Raw genomic sequence first — 27,121 nt, forward strand, 5'->3', positions numbered from 1 at the left:
AATTTTCATCAAGACATGGATTTAGACAAAAAGATGAGGCAATACAATATTTACGGGATGTTTCAACATCCAATAATGGTTCCTTCACTGACTTCTTGTGTGCGCAGAAAGATTCTTTATTTCATTAATCTCTTTAAAAGTAGGCACAGCCAACACTTTTCGCCCTAGAAAGGGCTTCTTTAGGGCAATGTATTAAGTAAGCACTATCCAAAAAGTCCAGGTGGGAAACACCAGCATAACACTGTACTTGTACCGTTCCTTACTCACTCATGGAATTTTGCTAGTTCATCCAGTGTTTCACTATAGTACCCTTTGGTAAAAGAGTAAGAATATAGATCAAACAATGTTATTCTTATCGTATCAGGCATTTCCGAGTCTGTAGTTTATTTCAAGTAAGTGTTGGGATAGTCCCATGTCCGGAGAATCGTCATCCCTGGTGATGGATGCGTCCCTTTCAAGTTGGGTGCTTACAAGGACCATCTTTAAATTCATTGTCTCCGAAGGACAGTCCCATCACATCAACCAACTGCAGTTGAAGCAGTTTGTTTAAGCCTGAAGGCTTTCCTCCCGTCATTCAGAACAAATGTTCTCCTTCTTTAAACAGACAATACAACGAACAGACATTATCTGAACAAGCAGGGAGGAAAAAGATCAAGTCCTTGGTCGCTGGAGGCACAAACATTCTGGAAATGATTAATAATTAGAGATCTCAGCATTATAGCAGTCAATCTTCTGGAAATGTAGAATACTTAAGACACTCTCAGCAGAACCATTCAAGCGAATAAAGAATAAGAGCCTGATTTAGATCTTGGCAGTTATGGTTCCGCCGTTGCTTCACCGCCCGCCTACTTGGCGGTCTGCCCGCTGTATTTAGATGTCGGAGGGTCCATAGACGAAAGACCACCAGAGTCCCACCACCTCTGCCAGGAATTTTCAGCAGCATCGATGGCAGCATAGACAGAAGTGGCTGTCTGCGGAAGTCCAGCCAAGATGACTGAAAAGCTAATCATGATGTGCCTTCCTTCGAGGCAATTGTGATGGAAATACCTCCAACTTTGAGTTGACAGAATTGAAGGAAATTAGGTAAAAACTTACAATTTTTACTATTTTCTGCTTCCGTTTCCATCTTGGACCTCATTGTCCAGGTCACTCCTTAGCTGTTCCAACTTTACCACAATCCCAAATGACTCAGTTGTTGACGGATCTAAGTTTAACCCCTTCTGTGCTCATGATGGAGCCGCTCCGTCATGAGCCTCGGTTGAGCTGTGCTCATGACGGAGAGGTTCCGTAATGGCCCGCTCGGCGCGAATTTCGCGCCTGCGCGGCGCGTTCCATTGAGCGGGCGCGTTCGTGACGGAACCGCTCCGTCACGAGCACAGCTCAACCGCGGCTCGTGACGGAGCGGCTCCGTCACGAGCATGCGAGCGCTGCTCGACCCCCCCCACCCCCTTAGCGCTGCGGCGGAATTTCCGCCGCAGCGAAGGGGTTAAATACTTTTACAATTGTCTTACCATGAATCGTGTGTTGACAATTGCTGTACCCTTGTGTATATCTGCATTGCACTTACATGCATTTTTTTCATATGTGTAAAGCAGAAGTGTCCATTTTACAACTTATCAAGGTAAAATGAACACACCTGTATTGACACTTAAAAAAAAATTGTGGTTGTGGTGCTTGGGGGTGCTGTCCTTGAGGTGCCTCTGGGTGTGCATTCAATAGAGTGTGTATGTTGTTTGTGTGGTATGCAATCTGTAACAAAAAGGGGCATAACACATTGCACACAAACGCATTAGAAGCCAACACAAACACATATGTGTATTGACACTAGTCTCCACTCCACCAGGGACTGACACATTCAGAAGCGCTGTCAGGACAACGCTAGCAAAGCGGGGAGATGGAAATAGACTTGGTGCAAACCCGCAGACCTGAAAGTGATGGAGTACTGCCAGCCAGCTGAGGAATCCGCCACATCAATGGATGGCAGTCAACAGGACACATCTAAATACGGCGGGTGGAACTCCGTCGACTTGGCGGGGTACTTGAAAGTGCTGCCAAGGAGGGACGGCAGGAGTACCGCAAAGATCTAAATCAGGCCCTAAGTCTTAAATGACTCCATTCTTCACAACATCTTTAGTGACTGAGGTTTCCTTCCAATAGATCTTTTCACAGATGGAGAAAGCAAAAAATGTCCAAACTTCACATTGAGATTTTACCAATCAAGCATGTTGGGAATGCCTTATGAATAGTCTGGTCAGGCAAAGTTTTTACACCTGTCCTCCAATTCCCCTACTGCCAACAAACAGTGATCATCAATTTGTCTCATTTGAAGACTAGAATGATTTTCATTGCTTCATAGTGGCCCCCAACAGTGGTGGATCTCCTTCCCCTTACATTGCATTCACACAGGAGGCTGTTGTGCAGACTTTCTTCAGAAGTTTGGAGGACAAATTCAAAACCCCAGCCTTGGCAGCTTGACTTCTGAACCCATACAATATGGTCACCTGAAGTTCTCTCAGCAATGTTTTGAGAGAAGCCAAAAAGACTGTCCACTTGAACTTTCAATTCTTTCAAATGAAAATATTTTGCATCTGCTGTGCTCAGAACTATTGCAATTCTCTCACCTGCCAAGAAAGAGCAGTACTTCCATAACTGGATAAAGCAAATTTTCATCCATTATAGTGCTGCTGCAGCAATCACCGCCGATCAAAAATGTCCTTGACAAATGTCCTTTTTTAGAATGCCTATAGTTAAGGATTTCATAGAGGGCATTAAAAAGATGTATCCTCCTCTCAGGAGACATCCTTCTCAATGGAAATTACATATTTTCCGGTCTCCCCTTATGGGTCCTCTCTTTGAGTCCATTCAGAAAGCTTCTCTTCAGCAACTATCCTGGTAGGCTTCCTGCTTGGCCTATCTTGCTGCACGGAGAGTTAGCTAAAATCAGTCCCATGAATTATTATTTCATAGTAAAAAGATAGTGATGAGGACCCTTCCTAAATTCCTTTCTAAAGTAGTTTAAGATTTTATATGAACTAGACTATTGCCTTTACTATATTATTTCAAAATCTCTCTTCTGCAGGGAGATTTCTCCATACTCTCGATGTTAGGAGGGTGTTGAAGTTGTGTTTAGATAAGATAAAATCTTTGTGGAGTTTAAAGCAACTTTTTGTGAGCTATGATCCTTTATGAGCAGGATTTGTCACTCCAAAGCAATCCTTGTATAGGTGAATTATTTTCTGCATAATCCTTTTTTACCAGAAAGCCAACACAACCTTACCACGGTAACCTAAAAGCTATTCCACCAGAAGTAAATGCTTTACTTGGAAATATTCCAATTCCTGAGTTTTGCGTAGCTGCAACTTGGAGATTTGTTCACACTTTTCAAAGACATTGTTGTCTTCATTCGGATATGAGGCCAGAGGCCCAAGATGGGCCAGCATCTATAAGAAATCTGTTGGCATAGTTATAGTACTCCTTTATATCTCTTCCCTCTCTGATTTCTTTGAGGATGAGCTAGCTAATATGTCCAGTACCTTTAATTATCAATGGAGATCCCCTGAAAAAGGAAGAATCATTTCTTACCCGCAATCCTAGTTCTCTCTCAGGTTAATCTTCATTGAAATCATAAGCATCCCTCCTCCCTCCCTGAGGAAAGAGATAAAATAGGGATAACCTGGTATTTTTTTGTCAAAAAGAAATAGGTAAACGCTCACCTGCAGGGTATGATGGGACACTTGAGGTCAGGGTGCCCTGAAAGGTGCAGTGTTCTATTCGCCTTGTTTAAGTGCTGCAATTTATACAGTTGTTTTGCCCAATCCTTCCCTATCATTTATTTTAAATGAAGTGAAAATAGTTTGTGAAGAGTGTTTCTAAAAGGCCACTTTTCATTATTGATAGTGAGTTTTAAAGGCATTTGCCTTTTTTCTTCCATTTTAAAGTACGTTAATGTGATTGGCAATATAGTCTGTTTTAAGGCAGCAAAGTTTACATTTTTGCCACATGTGCCTCCTGGCCTTTCCTGGCCTTTTCTGGCCTTTCTGAAGTAAGGCAAAGATGCTGTAAAATTATCTGACTTTGAAAGAACTACTCTGCGGTCCCCCACCTGTGCTGGGCTGTTCGGTGCTTATGATTTCAAAGGAGATTCCCCTGAGAGAGAACTAGGAATACAAGTAAGAAACCATCCCATCTCCACCAGCTCCATTACTAACACCAACACCCCCATTGCAACCGCCACCTTTACCACCACCGGTACCACCAGTATCATAAGCCAGCATATCGAGCATCATAGTCCAACACCATCACACATTCTTACAACCAATATTATAGGCCAATACTCACATTTTTATAGTAACACCATAATCAGCCTATACTCCCACCATCATATGCCTGCATGCCTGCTATCATTCACCCACACAACCAACGTCTTATACCAACACAAACAAGCTGAAAAAATACAAATGATAAATAGCATTTCTAAAGGAGTTAAAGATCGACTTACATGTAAACTGTGACTTTGCCAGCAACACTAAAATGTGAAATTTCACATGTTAATGTGCTGCCTTCAGAGAAATCCAACCTTTAATGGAGTTCATCAGGGAACAGTGATTGATTACATTTTTGTTTCACCAGGCATCTTGCAGCGGTTTATGGCCTATCGCACAGTCCCTACAATCCATAGTGATCACAATCCAGTCCTGCTCGAAGTGGCATGGGGAGCTCATTTGGGGCCATCACCAGTAAAGTACAAACCTACCCATTCCCTGAGGTCTACAGACCAAGCCAGACGCATCAAGTGGGCTAAAGTCATCCCGGAAAACTTTTATGAAAAGTGTTATCCAAAAATTAAAGCACAGGTGGAGCAGTGCAGAGATCCGGGTTCCCAAAGGCATAAAATCATCGCATCATACGAGGCAATCTGTGATCAGGTCTCGAAGGACTTACTCGTCAAACCAATCCAGGGCACCGATGGACACAAGCGCTGGTTTGACCATGCATGTTCCAAAGCTCACAGGGAATTATTGGCGGCCCTCAAATCTGTGCCCAGGGTCAAAGAGGACATTGTGAGCTTAAGGAAAGTCTACAAAGCGGCCATAAAAAACCGCAAAGATAATATTAAGCATGAAACATGGGATAATCTCCTCTCGGCAGCTGTTTTGAAGGACAGTAGGAGATTTTGGGAAATAATCAAACAGCCTTTATTCCTCGACGACACTAACGATCCCATGGACTGCGTGATCACTGACGAGTCTTGGTTGTCCTTCTTTGAAAAAGTATATGGGGGCGATGACGAAGGAACAAAGAAAGACTCACTGTTGAACAGCGATGGTCATCATATCACCTTTAACCTCCAAGAAGTGGAAAAAGCTCTGCTTGCAACCACAAAAAACAAGGCTCCTGGGCCAGATGGAGTACCCGCAGATTTCTTCTTGTTCTCACCTAAACTCTGGGCCGAGGTCCTGACAAACGTATTTAACGCGGTGAACGGAAATTCAGCCCCCACTTCATGGGCCCAATCTATCATCGTCCCTATTTTTAAAAACAAAGGACGGCGGGACGACCCAGCATTTTATAGGCCAATATCCCTCCTGGATTCTACTGTAAAAATCTTGGGCCGAGTACTTCTAGCAAGACTGAAGGAGAATGTTGAGGCCTGCGGGGGGCTGTCCGAACTACAATACGGTTTCAGGGAGAGGAAAGGGACTATCGAACAATGTTGCAACCTGCACCTACTCATCTCCAAGTACACAGTCGCCAAGGAGGGTTCCGTATTCCTCGCCTTCATGGATCTCTCGTCGGCGTTTGATCTCGTAAATAGATCAAAACTGTGGGCGATTTTATTAGAGATGGGTATTGATAAAGCTCTGGTTTCATGCATGGCCGCATTGCACCGGGAACTATTTGCTGCAGTGCGTGTCTCAAACAATGGCAGGTGCACCCCCATGTTCAAATCTTTGAAGGGGGTAAGGCAAGGGTGTTTTCTGGCCCCTACACTTTTCACCCTGTACATTAATGGCCTAGGAGAACACCTGCGCGGTCAGGACGTGGACGTTCCGCGTGCAGGAGATGTGCAAATACCGGCACTCCTGTATGCGGACGACGCAGTGCTGATCGCTCGTACTGGCGTCGGACTGCAGCACCTATTGGATGCCTTTGGCTCCTTTATGGACAATTTGGACTTGAAGGTGAATGTGTCAAAATCTCACACGATGGTTATGGGGAGGGAGTGCACTAAAAAACGTCAAAAATCATTCTTTTGTAATGGGGTCCCCGTCTCGAAAGTCATTACGTTCCCCTACTTGGGAGTCTTGTTTGATAATAAGGGAACATGGGGGCCGCAGGTAACAGCAAAAAGATTGGCGGTAACTAGGTCTTCCTTAGCGATCCTTGGCTTTGCGGGTAAGCTGGGGGCAAGGCCAATGGAAGCCCTTTTAAAGATCTATAGGTGCAAATCTGTGGCCATAGCTCTTTATGGATCTCCGTTATGGGGATATGTTAACCTCGAGCCCATTCAGAGAGCGGAGAATAAATTTATCAGATCTCTCCTCTCCTTACCACAGTCAGCCCCAACTTACTCAATACATCAGGAGGTGGGCTTACCCTACCTGTCGGATCTATTAAGCCTAGCGCCGCTGATCTCATGGCTGAAAATGTGGCTGAACGACGATCTCCCTTTGAACCATACCATCTTGAAAGATGTACTCTCCCTAGATAAATCTAAGAGCATTCCATGGCTGTCCTACTTAGAGAAGTCATTTACCGATTTAGACCGTCCAGAACTTTTCTTAAGCCCAGAAAAAATTAAGGCATCAGATATTGTCCATATAAAAAAGGCATTTATGGAAAAGAAGGCAGCTAGTCGAGAGGATGTCGAATTATTGAAGCCCTCAGTTAGGGCACATAACCTCCTGGTCAGCGCTCCCTTACTTGCCCCTTATCTCAGCTTTGTCTCACATCCCTATCACAGGTTTTTACTAACAAAGTTCAGGTTTAACCTGATACATTTTTACCTGGGTTCTTTTAAGAAATGGCAGAAGCCAGAGTTAGCCCCACCGTGCAGTTGCGATGACTTTTCGGTGCAGGATACAATGCACATCGTCATGTTCTGTTGCCAATATCAGGGGCCGAGGAAAAAATATTTGCTACCCATCTTGAGAGAAGCAGGGTTTACTCAGGTGCGCCCGGCGCTGCTCTATTTACAGCTTGCATCAAATCCACGTACAACATTTTGTATTGCAAATTTTTTAGTGGCCGCAGCAAGGGTGAAAGCTGCTGGTCAAATTTCGCCTTCTTAAATCATTGTATATAGTACCTTTTTAAAACACTCAACTGTATATATGTATTTTTATGCCATGTGCTTTTTTGCTTATGTTTCTTTGTATGACTTGGTTAAAGTCGAATAAAGATATCTTGACTGACATATCCAAACACCGCTGTGCTAAGTCATACTTGATTCCTACCCTGGCTATCAATTGAAAGTGATTGAAATTAGACGTGGTCAAAAGCAGATTTTTGAGTGCTAATTCTTTTTGATTTAGAAGTGCTTTGCCAGGAAAGCATGTTATCCTTTCCATGATGCCCGAGGGCCTTGTCTCTTTCTTGCTGTGGTGAATTAGGGTTGGGGTAATTCATGAGAGCACCTTTATATCTGTCCATCAAACATGTGGCTATGCCTTTTTTATTTTTTTTATTTTGCAAAACAAGTGAAACATACGTCTTCTCATTATAGGCATATTTCTCAATAGTACAAAAGATACAAAATTAGAGAAGCGAAATACAAAACAACCAAAAAGGTACTGGTACTGACACTTCTACATATCATCATTCTGCAGTGTTCAAATAGTGGCTACAATGTTACATCAAAACAATTGCGACAAGCTAGGGTGTGTTTAAACTGTATAATACATCCCACTTTAGGTAAAACAAAGCAAAGGCAGAGACTGAGCTAAGGTATCTCGTGCTGTGACCATCCTTTCTTACCCTCTTTTAGTACTTTCGGCTAGCCTCACATATCCCATCTATGCAGCATAATATGGAAGCTTCACCCCCCACAGCATTTGCAGTACAGCATATACGGTTATCAATCTGCTTCTGGCGTGGTGCTTGTGGTGCTTCGTGTGGTGGAGCCCTCTCTTGTTCGTGACCATTGCAAAAACGGTTCCCATATGTTTTTTGGTCTGGAAGTTGGCGGCATCAGTTCCCAGTAAACACCTAGGGCTAGATGTAGGTAAATGGCATTCACCGATTCGTAAATACCGAATTTTACCGATTCGGTATTTACAAATCTGTAAATGTCATGTAGGTAAATATTCTGTAACAATTACCGAATCGTTAAGATTCGGTAATTACCGAATCGGTATTTGCCGATTCGGTAATTGCCATTGATTCCTATGGGCCTTAAAGGAATCAATGGCAATTACCGAACCGGTAAATACCGATTCTGTAAAATTACCGAATAGTCAAGGGTGGCAGGGTGTCACTTTGACAGCCTGTTACACCCCTGATTCAGGCTTGCGTGCCATGTGGCACACATACATGCCCTAAGGGGGCCCTTAGGGCATGTATGTGTGCCACATGGCACAGATTTGCATGTACACAGGTATTCGTTATTTACCACCAACTAATACTTGGTGGTAAATAACGAATCCTTAAGGCCCTGTGGCACTGTTTTCAGTGCCACCTACATCTCAATTTACCGATTCGGTAAATTTACTGATTCTGTAATTTACAGAATCAGTCAATTTACAGATTCTGTAAATTTACCGAATTGGTAATTTTTAAGCCCCCTACATCTAAAACTCCAAATACCGGTCGGTAACGGACGAAATCGTCCGTTACCAACCGGTATTTGGCCACCTACATCTGGCCCCTAGTTGGGTATGCCCATAGGTAACATCAGATAGCCACTCGGTAAGAGTGGGTACCTTCCTCCTGCCCCATTTAAAAGCTATCTGCCGCCGAGCGTATAATCCTTCACCAGGCCAAGAAGACCAAAGAGTGGGGAGGCGGCATCAGTCCTCTCAACTATCTGATTTACTGCCGAGAAGATGTACTTCGAAAGTCTAGGGCAGTCCCATGCCATGTGTAAGAAGGATGCAGGTTCGAATCCGCATCTCCAACATCTTGCGTCTTCCCTCAACCGCATTCTACAAAGACTAATTGGGGTTCTGTAGTACCGATGGAGAAATTTAAAGTTTATTAGGCGTAATTTATAATTCGGGGACAGTTCTAGCATCTGCCTACAGCAATAGTCCCATTGTTCTTCCAGTAGTGGGGGGTCTAACTCACTGTTCCACAACTGCAAGGATCTGGGCTGTGTTACTGGGGCTTGACATTGCATAGTAGCATACAGGCGAGTTACCAATTTACGTGGGGAAGACCTAGCCAGTATGTTGTCTAGATGCCTTTAAACAGGTATAAAGAGGATCCCTGGAAAGCGCAATTCATTCACTCCTTCATACTAGAAGTAATCACTGGTCATAAACTATTTTATACCGTTCACAGAATTTTTTTTATTAAAAAAACACATAAATAGATAAAACACAATGCATTACATAATACATTTTATCGTTAAAAACAAGGAGAATAACATTCCATACAATAAACAAAAAACAAAATTGCAAACTAATTCATCAATGTCTACAAGTAAATCAACACAAAAAGTGGCACATTTGAAGATGTCAACAAATCCTAACCACATTAATCACAATTTAATCTAAGGAAAATAATACCGCTCATGTGAATCCAAACTGAAACCCCCAAGAGTCAAAAGCAACCGTTTTTGATACTGATTGTAAGATTCATAAAGCCCTTTTGATGTCTTTGGAACAAATCTCACTTTAACTTTTGATCTTATACCAGAGATTTACTGGGCTTGAATTCTATAAACAAAAAGAAATGCGTCGACGCGTTTCGGTGTCTCTGCCTTTAGATATCGGCACACCTTCCTCAGGACAATTGCATAGTAGCATACAGGCGAGTTACCAATTTACGTGGGGAAGACCTAGCCAGTATGTTGACTGGATGCCTTTAAAGCCAATTTATTTAGAAAATAATTTGTGTTGTAACCTGCATAATTTGGTTGAATGTTCTACACAAGATATTCTTGGGTTATAACGTACAATATATCCCTGGTTTTGAATCAGTTACTCGCTTCACTCTCTGGTATTAAGGTAGGTAGTTGGTGCGCCCCCAGTTTGTCAGTTCACCGGCTCCGAGTGGACATGCCCATAGATGACCCAATTATTAGTGTTACTAACACCTGCCTATGTCACTTCACTTTCTCCAGACAGCTGCAAGTAATGTGTCCATTAGGCTTATATCCATATCTTGTTTATTCAGATTTTAACCACTTCAGTGACGGGCTTTAGCCATTTTTTATTTGGTCCCTAACTCCTCTGTTTATAAAAGTTCTAATAATTCATTAAAGTTTGTATGTTAGTGCATTACCTGTCACTACATCTGTCTATCACTACATGGTATCCACTACATAACTGTAATTTCTTGTCTTAGGAGGTTGAAGGGGGAATTCCTATGTGCCTCCCCTTTTTCAATATAGGATACTGTTAACCTATTTTAAATAGCTTACCTCGGAGGATGTTTAGAAGGTGACCTAAATGAGGGAAGTAGTGATAGGTAGATATAGAAGAGGCTCTGTACCTCAGTTGAACGTTAGTCAATACATTAATACAATGATAATTGTCTTACCGTGTGAATGAGCACGCTCATATACATGAACATTATGCAGATGCAGGCAGTGGGCATTGATTCTGAAGGTGGTTATCTCAGACTCTGTCAGTTTACCAGACCGAGCTGTAAAGAAAGCGGAAAATATTAAATTAAGCATCAATGTAAAAATAAAAGTGCAATAAACATCTTAAGTGCTGATTGTGTTAGAGAGAGGGAAACTTATGAATTTAGTTTTAAATCTTTTTATCAGTAAGCAACAAAATGAACTACAGGCAACAACCTCATAAAGGCCGATGCACCCTCAAACATCAGGTGGCCAATTAGGTAAAGGATACATTTAATATACCCAAGTATTTTACAGTAGAGCATTCTTTCCACAAGATTTGTAACATAAAGAATCTATGCGGCTCACTAATGTCCAATTCAAAAAGGTACAGAGGAGAGATAGCAGAAAAACAAACATTATGCCACATAACCATCGACCACTCCTTCCGGGCGGTAACCACATGGCTTGGCAGTGGCTTGCTTCGTTTTTGGAGGAATAAGGACAAGAGGAATGGTGCAACCCTTTCTCTGCCACCTCCCATAAGCTAAAGGTAGGAGTGCCTCAGGGCTCAGCCCTGAGTCCAACTCTATTTAATGTCTATCTCACTCCCTTTGCCTCCTTGGTAAAATCCTTTGGGGCAAAAATTGTCACATGCAGATGACACCCAACTCCTTCTTTCCTGGGGGAAGGATGAGGCTTTCCCAGGTGAGTAAATTTGTAACTGTCTTGCTGCAACGTTCAGTTGGCTATCCAGAAACAAACTTAAATGTAATGCCAGGAAGACCGAGCTCCTCTTTTTAGGCTCAGAGGCTGAGACACTGTGGGAGACTTTCTCCCCCGCTATTTCAAAGACAGGTGGTAAAAAACCTGGGCTTCAAATTTGATGGGCAACTGTTATTTCGTTCCCAAGTTAACTCTGTGGTGGGCACTGGTTTTGCCCTCCAAGTTCTAAGGACATTTTTCTATCTTTTATCTTTTAAGGCTGAACAACAAGTGACACAAGCCTTGATAATCTCACAGTTTGACTGCGGGGGACGGGTTGTATAGAGCATTTCCCAAATATCTGATTGATAGGTTACTGTTAGTCCAGAATGCAGCAGCACGTACCATCTTTGGGCTCCCTCGCAATTCCGTCACTTGCCTTCTTCAAAGCCTTCATTGGCTCCTGGTCAGGAAGAGGATCACTTTTAAGATACTGCTCGGTACTAAGTATGGCCAAATTTTGCGGATTTGCTGTCCGTAAATTCACATGAAATTGCCCAAAAATCTGCGAGTTCGCGAAAAAATTTGCGAACTCGCGGATTTGCACAAATATGTCAATGTAAATTGATAATTGTATAGCGCACTACTCACCCGCAAGGGTCTCAAGGCGCTTGTATGAATACCGCTGTGGAACCCATCCTGGCTTTCCCTGTGAGGCGTCCACTCCTGGGCACGCCCAAGGTGGAGGCCAGGCATCCTTAGCGTTGTGGGGGCCGTTGTGGAGATTAAGCAAGCTATTGCCCAGAGTTGCAGAGTGGGACTCCATGATTGGAATAGGCACGGAGGCGAGAATTATCAGGTCCGTGGAATTTTGAGCCCAAGACCCGCTGAGGCGGGGAATTGAACCCTGGTCCCGGGCTAGACCTCTGCATCAGGGTCTGCCGCTCTAATCATTGAGCCACACTTCTCCACTGTACTTTACTTCTACTGGCTAATCAGTAAGTGCTAGTAAGCTCGTGAAAGTCAAGGATGCAAAGGCCTCCACCAAGCATCACTGCTCATTTTCAACGGTAGATATGGGGAGAAAGCACACCTGCCCAGCCTCGACAGATCGCATGATTTTTTTGGGCTGATTAAGGAGTTACTGAATTTTAGCTTCAACTCGGGCACCTGCTTTATTTATATCTGTAAGTGCTTCCTGTTGAGGTTTACTTTTTGTAACAGTAGCATCGTGCCAGAATTAATCCTGCCCTGCAGCATATTTGTCCAAGAAGACGCCACCGTTTTGTGCAATACCTCTACTCAACTGGAGTACTTTCTACTGGCTAATCAGTAAGTGCTACCTCGTTGGGTAAATGTATAGTGTTTTTCCTACACTGCAGCTGCGTAAAGGGCCAGAGAGTTGTCTCCAGCGACCATGTGTGTGTAACTTTGCCATCGCGCCGAAGGGCCCAGGGTCCCTTGAGTGAGCTGTCCATCCTTGTGGGTAAAGGGTGGGAAGACGGTGCACATTGCTAGTGTGTGGGTCGGGGCCAAACGGGCAGGCTTCTATGCGAGTTCACATGCCTCTTGAGTGTATAAAAGGTCAGAGACCAATCAGAGCAGCAGACGAGGAGAAAGAAGCTCCTGGTCACAGGAACTGCACGGGGATTGCGCTCGTGAAAGTCAAGGATGCAAAGGCCTCCATCAAGCATCACTGCTAATTTTCGCCGGTAGATATGGGGAGAAAGCACACCTGCCCAGCCTTGACAGAGCGCACGATTTTTGGGCTGATTAAGGAGTTACTGAATTTGAGCTTCAACACTTAGAGTTAAGGCAGGTGCCCGAGTTGAAGCTAACTTTGTAACCATTTTAGAATGGCGCCGGCAAGCTGCCAGAGTTGAACTTGCTTACTTGTAAGTTGCAACTATTCTCTGACCCTGCCTCGGGCACCCGGCTGTTTAGGGTCAGGACAGGGTCAGAGAATAGTTGCAACTTGCAAGTAAGCAACTTCAACTCTGCCAGCTTACCGGCGCCATTCTAAAATGCTTACAAAGTTAGCTTCAACTCGGGCTCCTGCCTTCCTTAACTCTGTAAGTGCTTCCTGTGGGCCAGAATGGCATAAAAATCTGCCCGCTCGCCAATTTGCGGATTTTCCTGCAATTTCGCGAGATTCGTGGATTGCAAAATTCCTGAAAATCCGCAAAATCCAGGAGCGGAACGGATTTTTGGCCCAAACTTAATCAGGACCCAGAAAGCACTCCACGAAACTGGCCCAGACTATCTACAAGACAAAATTAAGCTCTACACTCCCAAGAGAAACCTCAGTTCTGAAAATGTTTGTTTAGCTATTGTTCTTCATATCAGAAAGGCATGGGCAGGGGGCTGATGGATTAGTTACTTACCTGTAATCCTAGTTCTATTCCAGGGGTATCCTCATCAAAGTCATAAGCATTAGAATATTCCCGCCCATGCGCGGGACACCGGAAACAATATATTACATGTGCCCCACATATATATACTGAAGGAATTCTCCAACCCCTCAGCCAACTCCAACGACATCACCCCCTCTCAAGCCCTCTGCGACTCCCTAGCCTCATTCTTCCACAACAAAATTGCAGACATCCACAACAGCTTCGACAACCAACCCGGAGACCGACCCACCCAACCATCTGCTGAACACTCTCCCCCCATGAACACCCTCAACGACTGGAACCCAATCTCTACTGAAGACACAATCCGCCTGATGAATTCCATCCACTCAGGCTCCCCCACGGACCCATGTCCTCATCACATCTTCAACAAAGCAGACTCCTTCATAGCACCGCACCTACGAGACGTCATCAACTGCTCCTTCAACTCCGCCACCTTCCCGGAAAGCTGGAAACACACTGAACTCACCGCCCTTCTGAAAAAACCCACAGCGGACCCCACCGAACTCAAAAATTACCGCCCCATTTCGCTCCTTCCATTCCCGGCCAAAGTCATCGAGAAAGCCGTCAACAACCCGCTCGCCGCCTTCCTCGAAGCCAACAAATCCCTCGACTCCTCACAATCTGGCTTCCGAGCAAAACACAGCACTGAGACCGCCCTCATCGCAGCAACAGACGACATTCGAACTCTATTGGACAATGGAGACACAGTCGCCCTCATCCTCCTCGACCTCTCGGCAGCATTCGACACAGTTTGTCACAGCACCCTGTTACAACGCCTCAATAACATCGGAATACAAGGAAAAGCACTTGAATGGATCACCTCGTTCCTCACCGGAAGAACCCAGAGAGTCCGCCTCCCACCATTCAAATCCGAGGCCTCTGAAGTCATCTGTGGCGTACCTCAAGGATCCTCACTCAGCCCCACCCTCTTCAACGTCTACATGAGCCCCCTCGCGGCCATCGCCCGCCAACACAACCTCAAAATCATCTCTTACGCGGATGACACTCAACTAATCCTTTCTCTCACCAATGACCCCAGCACCGCCAAAACTAACCTACACGAAGGAATGAAAGAAGTTGCCGAATGGATGAAACAAAGCCGTCTGAAACTGAACTCAGACAAAACAGAAGTCCTCATCTTAGGTACATCCCCCTCTGCATGGGACGACTCTTGGTGGCCGGAAGCCCTTGGAAAAGCACCCATCCCGACAGACCACGCACGGAACCTAGGCGTCATCCTGGATTCTTCACTCTCAATGAACAGACAAGTCAGCGCCGTTACCTCATCCTGCTTCAACATTCTTCGCATGCTCAGAAAAACATTTCGCTGGATCCCCACCGAAACAAGGAAAACAGTCACCCATGCTCTAGTCACGAGCCGTCTGGACTACGGAAACACCCTCTACGCAGGTACTACCGCTAAACTCCAGAAGAAACTCCAACGAATCCAAAACGCCTCAGCCAGGATCATATTAGACATCCCGCGCAACGAACACATCTCTGGTCACCTGAAAGACCTCCATTGGCTACCCGTCAATAAGAGAATCACCTTCCGACTGCTAACCCACGCACACAAATCACTCTACGACATCGGACCAGAATGCCTCAACTCACGACTATCCTTCTACACCCCCTCCCGCCAACTTCGCTCTTCCAGCCAAGCCCTCGCCACTGTACCTCGCATCAACAAGACCACCATGGGAGGCAGATCATTCTCTTACCTGGCTGCTAAAACATGGAACTCACTCCCCGCTTACCTTCGCCTCACCCAGAACCACCTAGCATTCAGAAAGCAACTTAAAACGTGGATATTTGACAAGTAATCCTCCTCCCATTTCTAAGCGCCTTGAGACCCTCTGGGTAGGTAGTGCGCTATATAAATTCTCTGACTTGACTTGACATATATATATACACATATATATATATCTATACAAATAAGCAATTGCAGCCAAATAAACAGTAGAGCTGAATTATGCTGTAAAGAATTTCCATTATACATAAACATCTGCATTAGAAACATGAGAACACCAAAGATTGTTTAGAAACTGTTTTAATGCTTAGAAAGCAGTAGAAATTCTTATAACTTACTGAAAGCATAGAATGCTCCCAGGCTGCATTGCAAACACACAGTCTAAAAAGACTGAAAAGCTAACCTGTAGCTGCATGCAACAAAAAACTGACATCGTGCCTTTAAGGCACTCATGACCCCCAGCTTCCCATCATGCCTCAGGGCTGACAGTTAGGTCAGTTGTTCTTTTAGGAGACTGAAAAACCATGTAACAAATCGGTTAACCATATCTCCTCATTAACGAATGTCCTTTGCCCGGGGAGGCGGGAGGGTTGCTTATGACTTTAATGAGGATACCCCTGGAAGAGAACTAGGATTACAGGTAAGTAACTAATCCTTCTCTTCCCGGGGATCCTCATCAATAGTCATAAGCATTAGAATAGAATAGCGAGCCTCACCTCATCCCTGCGGGCAAAGGAATAACAAGATAGTAATCCCATCAACAAGCCTTAGTAGGCCATAGGCTACCCAAACAGATTCCTCAAGGGGGCTTACCCTACTTGAGTATCGGCCCTGGAATCAGATTCTAAACAGTAATGCCTCGTAAAGGTATGAACTGATTTCCAGGTTGCTGCCTTGCATATCTCTGACATAGGAATGTCATGTAAGAAAGCTACTGTGGCTGCTTTCCCTCTAGTAGAATGCGCTTTGGGTGACACCAATAAAGGCTTGCCTGCAAGCTGATAGGCCAATTTAATGCAGGAGACAATCCATCTGGAGATGGATCTCTTGGCCGCTGGAAAGCCTGTTCTCATTGAACCGTAGTTCACAAACAGCTGATCCGTCTTCCTGATACCCTTGGTCTTTTCCAAATAGAACTTGAGCACTCTCTTAAGATCCGAGGAGTGCAGTGACCGCTCGGCTGGGGTCATCGGATTTGGAAAAAACGAAGGGAGGGAAATGGACTGATTTATGTGAAAATCAGAAACCACCTTAGGCAAGAAAGATGGATGAGCTCTCAGGACTACTCTGCTGTGGTGGAAAACAGTGTAGGGTTCCTTAGTACAGAGCGCTTGTATCTCACTTACTCTGCGCGCTGACGGAATCGCCACTTAAAAGGCTGCTTTCCAAGAGAGATGTTGCCTTGTGGATGGGTTCGAAAGGAGGTGACATCAACCTGGATAGAACCAGGTTCAATTCCCAAGGAGGAGAAGGATTTCGCACAGGGGGATAGACTTTCTTCAACCCCTGGAGGAAGTCCTTGACCACCGAACCTGAAAGAAAGAAATCTGGTTAGGTGATTTCCTGTACGCTACTATGGCTTACAGATGCACTCTAATGGAAGCATATTTCAACCCAAAAGTTGCCAAAGAAAGGAGGTATGGAAGGACTACTTCCTCCTGCCCTTTAGTAGGATCTAGGTGACGATCCCTACACCATATTTATTTATTCATTAATGAAATTTTTAGAGCGCGAACAAAGGCCCTTGGGCGTCTCGGCGCTATTGTGTCTGCAAAATTCAACCAAGGAGGCTAAGAGTGGGTCTACTGATTAAAAAGCCAAGTCTTGAGTTGTTTACGAAATGACCAGAGTGAGTGGCTTGATTTAATCGAAGGAGGCAGAGTATTCCAAAGTCTGGGGGATGAGACAGATTTGCTGCGTGGGACCACCAAATCATTCAGACTGGAAGAGCGTAAGGTTCTGGACGGACAATAGGGAGTCAGATTTTGAGTGAAAAAAGCAGGTCCCATGTTATGCATGGCCTTAAACACTATACAAAGAACTTTGAATTTTATTCTATTCCTTATGGGTAGCCAATGTAGTTCTTTGATGGTTGCAGAAACAGAATGAAATTTGGGGATTCTGCCCAGGAGCCTAGCTGCTGAGTTCTGGATTAATTGCATTTTGTTCAAAACTCCTTCTTGAGCATTCAAGAACAGGGCATTGCAATAATCCAGGGTCGACCATACCAGAGAGGTGACCAATGTTTTGCCGGCAGAATCTGGGAGAAAAGGAAGGATTTTCTTAATTAATCTCAGTTTGTAAAAAGCAGCAGAAGTGATCTGGTTAGCATGAGGGAGAAAAGTAAGACGGTCGTCAAAAATGACTCCGAGGTTCCTCACCTTGCTAACGGGCTTAGGGGGAAGGCCCAATGACGCGGGCCACCAACAAGAGGACCATTCCGGTGTCAGATGACCGAAAATGACTACTTCCGTCTTGTCGGAATTTAATTTTAGGCAATTGGAAGCCATCCAATTTCCAATTGCCACCATGCCTTGATTAAGGTCAGCTGCTTTTTTGTGTCCATCGTTCTTAATGGCAAGAACCAACTGTGTGTCGTCGGCATAGGAGGTCAGGCTCATCCCGTGGGCACAAATGGTATTGGCAAGGTCCGACACATAAATGTTAAAGAGTGTCGGACTAAGGGATGAGCCTTGAGGAACTCCACATGGCAGCGACAGAGTGGGGGAATGGAACGATCCCAGTGTAACCATCTGTGTTCTATTGGCCAGAAAGGACGCCAGCAGTTTCTTGGCGTTATGTTGGACACCAATGTTTTCGACACGGCCAATCAAGGTGACATGATCGACCGTGTCGAAAGCAGCCGACAAGTCAAGCAGTATTAGAACTGCAGTCCCCCCAGCATCCCGGATAGATCTTATATCATCCGCAGCTTTGATCAGAGCCGTCTCCGTCCCATGATATTGGCGAAGGCCAAACTGGGAGTCGTCGAGGAGGTGGTGTTCCTCTATAAAGGCCGACAGTTGTAGGTTCATGGCCTTTTCGGCTATTTTTGCCAGGATTGGAAGATTGGCAATTGGTCGGTAGCTCTTTAAGTCGTCCATGTCAAGATGAGGTTTTTTTAGCAGGGGTTTGATGAGGGTTTGTTTTAGAGTGGTTGGGTAAATACCTGAGGTGAACATAGAATTGCAAATGGAAGTGATGACAGGCAGCACCACTCCAATTACAGGAAGTAAAACTTTAAGAGGGCATGGATCCAGAGCCGAACCTGATTTTATGGTGGATATAAGATCCTCTACCTGAGAGCTGGAAATGTCTTTGAACTGAGAAAGAGTAGGTCCCGTCCGAGGGGTAGTCAATGAATTAGAGGGGGAATTGGTGTTATTTGCAAAGGCAGCATAGATGTCGTTGACTTTGCTATAAAAGAATTTGGCTAAGGCGTCGCATAGCGACTGAGAGGGTGGGGGGGTTAGATTTGGAGAGCAACCGGCTAACTGTTTGGTAGTTTCATACAGTGCCTTACTGGAGTTTTTTGCGAGTTCAATTTTGTCGCTAAAGAACTTTTTCTTAGCCTCGTGAATCAGAGATTTATATCTGACCAATGTTTCTTTATACTTAATTTTAGCCTTGGCGGAGTAATCTTTCCGCCAGTGCCTTTCTTTGTTCCTGAACTGCTGTTTCTGAATTCTTAGCTCCTCTGAATACCAGGGGGCCGATGGAACGGATCTGTTCCGCGATCGTTGTTTCAGAGGGGCTAGAGAAATAGCTGCGGAACCTACCCACTCATTGAATTGTATGGTGGCAGTGTTGGGATCAACTGAGAGAGACGGGGTGGAAGTGGACAGAAGAGTTTTTAAGCTGGCGGCATCAATATCACTCCAAACCGGGAAAGACTGCCGTGGAGAATGGGAGTGTGATTTGGGAGAGGCGAAATCATGAATCGCCAGCGATGCCAGGATGACATAATGATCTGACCATGTTATGGGGAGGATTTGGTCAACATGTAGCTCCGGTAAGTTAGTGAAGATGCCATCCAAAATATGGCCTCCCTCATGTGTAGGGGCTCTGACCAGCAGCGAGAGACCGAAGGTGGTCATGTCAGCCAGGATGGTAGCTGTGTCCTTGTCCTCAGTGTTATCAAAATGAAAATTGAAATCACCGAGGACAGTTAAAGAGCTATTCAAGGCGGAAGATTCAAGGGTTGCCCTAAGGTCCGACATAAATCCAATCCTTGACCCCAGGGGTCGGTATAGTAAAATCCCATTAAAATTATAGGATGGAGACAGTTTAATGGAGAATTGTAAAGCCTCACATGATGCTGAAGATATTGGGTTACTTCTCACGGTCAAATCATCACGTAGGATGATTGCAATTCCACCGCCTTTCTTACGCTGTCTATCCAATCTCTGGATAGAGAAGCCTTTGGGAACAGCGATTACTAAGTCTGGGTCGGATGAACTGTCCATCCAGGTTTCAGTCAGGAATAGTATATCAATTTTGTTGTCCTCAATCAGGTCAACTATGTCCTGTCGGTGTTTACCAAGTGACTGGACATTAATGAGAGCCATGAGATAAGTTTTGGGTGATTTTGGAGATTTAAGGTGTTGGCAAGAGGGGGTTTAATCAGGAATGGTATAGATATTTTGCAGCAAGAGCAGATGTGGGCAGAGTCTCGAGCAAGGAGTGAAGGGTCAAGTGCAGAGCATGATTGAAGTTGAGGGGGTCGTAGCTGGTGCAGCATACTCGCGGAGTATGTTGTTCGTGAGATCATGGCGGTTGAACCAGGGGGTGTGGCCCTGGGCCCGGTCCAGGCGCGGACGGGCGCAGACGGGCCCGCCTTTGGCGCGCCTTCGGTGCGCCGCCGGCGCGCCCGCTGTGCCCGCCCGCTGCGCGGACGGGTAGGTCTGTTGCTTTTATCCATGCCATATGTAAAACCTTTGCCACTTGAACGCATATGATGCTCTTGTGGAAGGTCTCTTAGCCTCTTTTAAAATGTACATGCATTCGGGAGGCAGGTTCTGATGCCCATATTGCAGGACCTCAGGAGCCATGCTGTCAGGTTCAGTGATGGGAGGTTGGGGTGCAGAATCCTCCCGTTCATCCTGCTCAACAGGTCCGGCCTGCAAGGAAGCCGTCTGTGTGGACACACAGACAGATGCAGAAGGTCCGGGTACCACCACTGCCGTGGCCAATCCGGGGCTATCAAGATTATCTCCATGTCCGACCTGAGGAGCTTGGACACCACCTTCGGAATCAGAGCCAGGGGAGGAAATGCGTAAGCAAATGTTCCTGACCAAGCCATCAGGAGAGCATTCCCTTGCGTCCCTGGCCGGTGGAATCTGGACGCGAAGGCGTGGCATTTGGCGTTTTCGTCGTCTGCAAAGAAATCTATGGTTGGACGACCCCAACAACGAAAGAGCTCTTCTACCACTTCGTCGTTTAGCACCCAGTCTGGCTGATCTTCGAAGTGCCTGCTGAGCGCGTCTACCTTGGTGTTTAATTCGCCTGGAAGGTGCACTGCCACTACTGATAGGCCCTGAGCCAGAAGCCAGTGCCAGATCGTTTGAGCCTCCAGGGAGAGAGGGCGAGATTGTGTGCCTCCTTGTTTGTTCAGATAGAACATGGTGGTGGTATTGTCTGTCTGAACTAGGACTGAGTCGGTGTTTATAGCTGGAAGAAAAGCCTTGAGAGCCAGATGAACTGCTCAAAGCTCCAGCATGTTGATGTGGTAGGTTTGGTGCGGAGATGACCACCAACCTTGAATTTGAAGGTTCCCCATGTGTGCCCCCCAGCCCTCTAGAGAAGCGTCCGTGACCACGGACAGTGTTGGAAGAGGTTGGTGAAAAGGTACCCCCTAGCGACACATTCTGAGGGCGAGTCCACCACAGGATGGAAGTCCTCGGTGCCTGGGACAGACTGATTCGATCCTCCCAATTCCCTGTCGCTTGGTCCCATTGGTCCTCTAGAGCCTGCTGCAGAGGTCGCATTCTCAGCCTGGAGTTTGGTATCAGAAAAATGCAGGACGTCATGGAGCCCAGCAGGGAGGCTACTTGTCTGACTGTTGGATTTCGAGACTGGAGGAGAGTCTTGCACTTCTGTTTCATGGATGATAGTCTCTCCTCCGAAGGAAACATTTTTCCCAAACTTGTGTCCAGAACTGCGCCCAGGTAGTGGATGTTCTGGGTTGGTTATTGGACAGACTTCTCCATGTTCACATGGAGGCCTAGCTTGTGTAACCGTTGAAGGCACAGTCGAAAGTCGCTGAGTACCTGTCGGGGGGATGGGCCTTTTAGGAGCCAGTCGTCCAGGTATGGATAGACGAAGAGCCCCTTCTTGTGTAGATAAGCCGCAACCACTGCCATGCATTTGGTGAAGACTCGTGGTGCCAACTTGAGCCCGAAGGGCAGCACTTTGTACTGGTAGTGCTTGCTTCCTACTACAAATCTCAAGTACTTCCGATGGCGAAGGGCGATTGGAATATGAAAGTACGCATCTTGCAAATCCACCAAACACATCCAATCCCTGACTTGAAGATGTGGACCTATTTGGTGAAGAGCCAACATGCGGAACTTTTCTTTGACCACCACCTTGTTTAGAAGGCGAAGGTCCAAGATGGGTCTGAACTTGTCCTCCTGGTCTTTTTTGGGGACAAGAAAGAATCTGGAGTAGACTCCTTTTCCCCTTTGAGAGGGAGGAACCTCTTCGATAGCTCTTTTTTGAAGAAAAGTCTTGACTTCTCTCCGGAGAAGGTTTAGTCGGTAAGGACGAGACTTTTTTGGAGGTAAGGACTTTGGGATCGCACGGAAACGTAGTGCATATCCATTGTGCAGTATATTCAGCACCCAAAGATCTTTTGTGATGCTGACCCACTCTGCCAGATGTAGTGAAGCACTTCCTCCCACTGGAGTGGGTAACGGCGCCAGAGGAAGCCACTGCTCAAGCTTTCCCTCCTCTCGTTGTGAAAGAGGACTGCTGATGACCTCCTCTACACCTGTTGGACTTCCCTCCTCGAAATTGGGTTTTTCCCGGATTTTTGTTCTGGGACCACTGAGGGGTTTGAACCCTCTGTTGAGCCCCTCTGCCCTTGTTAGATTTGAAGCGTCATTTGAATTCTTTCTTCTTCTCCTAACTGTCCGCTTTTACCGTGTCCAATTCGGTCTTCATCCGGGTCATCTCTTCATCTGCGTGTTCCCCGAAGAGAGAGGACCCAGAGAAAGGAAGATTCAGGATGCGTGTTGAGCATCCGGTTTAAGGCCTGATGAGCGTAACCAAGAAGACCTTCTGGCGCATACTCCATGTGAATAAGAGTGCGCCGCCTACACTGCACCGTCCGCCGCGGTGCTTATCATTTGGTTTGCCACCAGACTTCCCTCTGTTAGCGTTTCCTCAAAGTCCTTTTGGTCTTCCTTCGGGAGCTTGGCTTTGAAACGCTCCATCGAGTCCCATAAGGCTCTATCATACCTTCCCAGCAGCGCGGACGCACTGGATACCTTCAGGGCAGAAGCGGCAGCATTACAAACTTTGCGACCCCATGAGTCCTGCGTCTTACTGTCCTTATCTGGTGGGACAGAAGAAGAAGGATCGACTGCATGGGTCTTTCGAGCCGCTGCCACAATCACTGAATCTGCCGGTGGATCAGATTTGACAAAGACTGGGTCTGAATCAGCAGGTTTGTATTTCTTATGTATGCGAGCCGGCACTGCTCTGATGGTTGCAGGGGTGAGGAAAATGTTCTTGACTGGTTCCATGATTCCTGGGACTAAAGGAAGTAACGGACGGGAAGAAGATTTTTGGTGCAATGTCTCAAAAATTACTGTGGTAGTCACTTGTGGGACAGCCATCTCGATATTTCATTTCTTAGCCCCTCTCTGCAGGACACCCAGATAGGTATTGATGTCGTCCACTGGAGAGACTCTGGAGATTTGGGCTGTCTGTGAGAGTAGGGGAGTAATCCCTAGTGGAAGATCGGGTAGAGAAAGTAGAAGAGATGGAAGGAGATCTTCTACTCCTGCGATAGGAACTGTGTCGCTCGCCCGATCTTCTGGAACGCTCTTCCCTTCTTGGAGAACGAGACCTTCTGGGACGTTGCTCTCTCCTTGGAGAACGAGACCTTCTTGGACGTTCCTCTCTTCTTGGAGAACAAGATCTTCTTGGACGTTCCTCCTTTTTTGGATCTATTCGGCCTCCTTTCAGGTGAACGTGCTGCCTGTTGTCTGGGAGGACTGACTCTGTCTACCTCAGAACCCTGGACGTCCTCGACGCCGAACGTCGACGAGACATCGACGGGGATCGCCTCCTCGACGCCGATCGACGCCTGGTTGTCGAAGGCGGAGGGGTCTTGGTCCTTGACGCCGGACGTCGCCTTGTTCCTCTGGTGGACCTTTGGGCCAGTCCATAAATGGGTTTGCAGTGAGGACGGTCCTTAGGATCATGATGATCAGGTAAGCAAAGCATACAGACATCATGACTCTCTGATTTTGCCTTCTTGTTGCCACAAGAAGGGCAGTTGTCAAAAAGAGAAGGCATTTTAAAATAAAATGCCACACAAAAAACTGTCTAAAAAGACAGAAACCTTACTTGACAAGGTGTTAAAAGTCAAAGTAAGTCCAAAAGTTAGACAATTGAAGCACATTTCTGTCAGAAAAGCCAGAAATGAGTGGAGCTGTGTTACCAGGGTCCTTCCTGAAGGAGCCAGAAAGAACAACTGACCTAACTGTCACCCCTGAGGCATGATGGGAAGCTGGGGGTCATGTGTGTTTGCAATGCAGCCTGGGAGCTTTCTATGCTTTCAGTGAGTTATAAGAATTTCTACTGCTTTCTAAGCATTAAAACAGTTTCTAAACAATCTTTGGTGTTGTTTCTCATGTTTCTAATGCAGATGTTTATGTATGGTGGAAATTCTTTACAGCATAATTCATCTCTACTGTTTATTTGGCTGCAATTGCTTATTTATATATATATATATATATATATATATATATATATATATATATATATATATATATATATATATATATATATATATATATATATATATATATATATATATATATATATATATATATATATATATATATATATTTTCTAGATTAAAAAAGAGAGGATATAGCCAGAAAACCTGTAACAAGGCTGATACCAAATGCAGAATAATCAATAGAAAGGATCTTCTGTTTGCTCAGAAACAAAATCCAGCCTCACAAACACCTAACAAGGAATCCCCGAGACTTATTACAGGGTTTATTGCCTACCACACCCAGGTTAGGAAAATACTTACAAAGCATTGGCCTTTGGTAAGGAACGACCGGACCATTGGAGAAATATGTGGAAATAGACCCTCCATAGCTTTCAGGAAAGCCAATTCCATGAGGAATCATCTAGTCTGCAATGCACCGACCATCAAAAAAACTGCAGATTGGCTTACTAACCAAAAGGGGTTAAAAAAAATTCCAAATGCAAGGCTTGTAGACACGGCATAAACACTACGAAAGTGGAGGTACCCTTTAGACTTAAACCATATACTATCCGAGACAAATACAACTGCAAAACGGACCACGCAGTATATGTTCTAGTCTGTATTTGTGGTAAACGGTACGTAGGAAGCACCATTCACCCAGTGCACGTGAGAGTTCTCCAACATCTCCGAGCAGTGACGAATGATGACCCAGCCTATCCAGTGGCCAGACACATCAATGCGGTCCATGCAGGTGACATTGGAGTACTGTCGTACTTTGTCATAGACAGTCTCCCCAAAAATATCAGGGGTGGCAACCGTCTCCTTACTCTAAGGAGATTGGAATTGAGGTACATAATTCTCCTCAATTCTAAAATACCCAATGGCCTGAACGCTGATGAGGCGCTTAGCGTGCACCTGTAAATCACACAGATGGTCCAATTCCAATTCTGTAATGCCTTCCCTCTTCCCAAAAGTTTCCTCCTTTCCCTTCCTGGAAACATCTACTGTTCATGTTTTAACTTCACGTCACATTGTACATAGGAGCACAATCCCCACCCCCAGACTCTGTTTTATCTGTAGTGGTAGTTCAGCTTACAGCAATAGGCATGTCTTCAAAAACTTTAATAGATGTAATGATGTGTTATCCTCGAATTCACATATGTGGGGGGGATGTAAACCACAATGTTTAATGGGAACACATAATCTAACTAGAGATATACACATAGTAGGAATGTGTGCACAATGATCGCGGGTGCTAACAGTAATTATGTTATCAATATTGGTATGTGTTAACTTTGCATTTATCTATATGAATGTTCCACATAACGCCTTTCCACTTGGAGAAAATGTGTATCTTAGGCTATATGCGGATGTGTACAAATTGTGGAGCACCACTGTTGTATGCTATACAAAAAATTGAGGCACCTGACTACACATTATTTAATATACACGGAGGCCCAAGAGGTCCATTCTGGGATCATTTAGTACTAAACCCACAACATACACAAACCCCACAACCGCACTTAAAGGAGCCACCCGGTTTCTCAACCACAGATAAGCTTCCTTCACATAGCGCTAGACAAGCCAACTATGCATCGTTCTCAGCGCGCGTCTATCAGCATTAACCTGTGACACTATATAAACAAGGTTTTACTTACTCTTAAAAGCAACATGACCGCTCAAGGATTACCGCTCTGCACTGTGTCAAGCGCGCTGTATTAATGGAAGAATCACTAGGCTGTGGCAGCCGTGTGGTTTCTATAGTCACGTGTAAACGTGAAAGGGAGGATGACGTGACTCAGGAATGTGCATGCCTTAGTAACTTTTCTATGTCTGCCGATCTGGACTCCTGCCAAATGTAACCATGGCAACCAGGCAATAGAAGTGTAAAACAAGCTTTATTCTACCACAAAATAAGAGTGAAACATACATGATGTAATGTAAAGTCAAAGGGGTATAAATGTAACCACATACTGCTGAGATGTTTTGAAGAAGGCGGGTCCTTACCGCCGAAACGCGTCAAGCAGCCAATAAGTGAATAAAACTTATTTGGAATCCAAAATTTCACGGAGTCAGTGCCTTTCTTGTATGCAGAAGTTTAGAGTGTTCCTGATATATATATCTATATCTATATCTATATCTATATATATATATATATATATATCTATATATATATATATATATAAGTATATATATGAGGGGCACATATAATATATTGCTTCCGGGGTCCCGCGCATGTGCGGGAATATTCTAATGCTTATGACTTTGATGAGGATCCCCTGGAAGAGAACTATCTCCTTCCTGGACCCTTCTATCTGGAATAAACGGTGCATTAAGGCAACACCTGTGTTCCGGGAAAAAACCTAAAACCTGGCTTTTCTTCTGCCCCTAGTTCTGTCCTTCTTTCTTCTTGCTGACAGTCCATGAGCAGTTGTGCCGGGACACTCTTCGGAGTAACAGTTGCGCTTTATAAATCTCATACACAGACATAGAATGTGTAAGAACATACCAACAACTATAGAATTCGAGGACACGTGAAATGTAATGCCGTGACCTAAGAGTAAAAAACA

The 27,121-nt window shown here is 45.1% G+C and overlaps 1 long non-coding RNA gene across 1 annotated transcript in view; it reads right to left on the reverse strand.

Annotated features, from left to right (window-relative positions):
- Positions 1–10,698: 10,698 nt before the first annotated feature.
- LOC147717811 (uncharacterized) overlaps positions 10,699–27,121 on the reverse strand; it is a 74,056-nt gene continuing 57,633 nt past the window's right edge. Inside the window, exon 3 of the long non-coding RNA XR_015295821.1 lies at positions 10,699–10,809. This is a non-coding gene — a long non-coding RNA (uncharacterized LOC147717811). The remainder of the gene's footprint in view (positions 10,810–27,121) is intronic.

The sequence above is a fragment of the Lissotriton vulgaris genome, chromosome 5, assembly GCF_964263255.1.
Source record: "Lissotriton vulgaris chromosome 5, aLisVul1.2, whole genome shotgun sequence".
Lineage (NCBI taxonomy): Eukaryota > Metazoa > Chordata > Amphibia > Caudata > Salamandridae > Lissotriton > Lissotriton vulgaris.